The following is a 1,561-nucleotide window of genomic DNA, read 5'->3' on the forward strand; positions in this document are numbered from 1 at the left end:
AGCCCAGCCTGGCCAGCATAGCGAAACCCCATCTCTACTAAAAATACAAAAATTTGCTGGGCATGGTGGCATGTCTGTAATCCCAGCTACTCGGGAGGCTGAGACAGGAGAATCACTTGAACTAGCAGGTGGAGGTTGCAGTGAGCCAAGATCACGCCATTGCACTCCCGCCTGGTCGACAGAAGCAAAACTCCGTCTTAAAAAAAACTCATTCTACTCAGTGTCGCGTTGGGGGTTCTAAATCTTGTTTCCAATCACTCAAGCCAGTTGTGCCACCTGAGGTTAGGGGTTTTCAAGGATAGTTTGGTGGGCAGGGGACTAGGGGTTGGGGAATGAATGTTGGGGATGCAATCACAGGGGTGTGGAAAATGGACCTTGTGTGCTGAGTTCCGCTCTGGGTGGGGTCCACAAGACTGGTTGAGTCATGAGTCACAAGTGCAGGTAGAGCCATCAGGCAGCCAGAAATGTAAAAGTGTGAAAGGACATCTCAGAAGGCCAATCTTAGCTTCTACAATAGTGATGTTATCTACACGTGTAATTGGGGAAGTCACAAATCTTATGACCGCCAGAACGATGGCTGGTTATCCTTTAACTATGCCTATATCTCAGCAAAATTCAGGCTCCTCTCATAATCCTAAACTTATGGCTTTTCATTAGTTTTACAAAGGCATTTTGGTTTTGGGAAGGGCCATTATCATCCTTACTTTAAGGTTAAATTATTTATTTATTTCGAGATGGAGTCTGGCTCTGTCACCCAGACTGGAGTGCAGTGGCATGATCTTGGCTCACTGCAACCTCCACCTCCTGGATTCAAGCAATTCTCCTGTCTCAGCCTCCCAAGTAGCTGGAATTACAGGCCGATGCCAGCATGCCTGGCTAATTTTTGGTATTTTTAGTAGACAAAGGGGTTTCACCATGTTGGCCAGGCTAGTCTTGAACTCCTGACCTCAGGTGATTCATCCGCCTCAGCCTCCCAGAGTGCTGGGTTTACAGGTGTGAGCCACCGCGCCCGGCCTAAGGTTAAACTATAAACTAAATTTCTCTCAAAGTTAGTTTGGCCTACTCCCAGGAATAACCAAGGACAGCTTGGAGATTAGAAGCAAGTTGGAGGCAACAATGTCAGGTTTCTCTTACTGTCTTAATTTTGCAAAGGCGCTTTTAGAGACACAGTGAGAGCTAGTGTTCCTGCTGAGCAGATTCCTCCTCCCCAGTTCACAGCGCACTTTAGTGTATCTTTGGGTGGTACTCTACCAGCCACGCAGAAATTATCAGACCCAGTGAGACTGCAGCAGACTCAGGCGGCCAGGATGGGAGTGTCCTGAGCGGTGGGGTAGAGGGAGAACAGATTCCTTTTCCACACTTGGATAATCCTAGGTGCATGGTGTCTCTCTGGCTTCATGGCTGCTGCTGGTCCTGGCCTCACATTTGTCTGGGGGCTTCAGTCTGAGGGACTGCATCAGTGCATTCTGGATTTGATAGTTAGCTAACATAGAGCTCAGTGTCGTGTGCCTACTGTCCAAAAAATAAAATTGCATGTGTATTGATGGCTGAAACCTGTTGA

Source organism: Pongo pygmaeus, chromosome 6 (assembly GCF_028885625.2).
Source record: "Pongo pygmaeus isolate AG05252 chromosome 6, NHGRI_mPonPyg2-v2.0_pri, whole genome shotgun sequence".
Taxonomy (NCBI): Eukaryota; Metazoa; Chordata; class Mammalia; order Primates; family Hominidae; genus Pongo; species Pongo pygmaeus.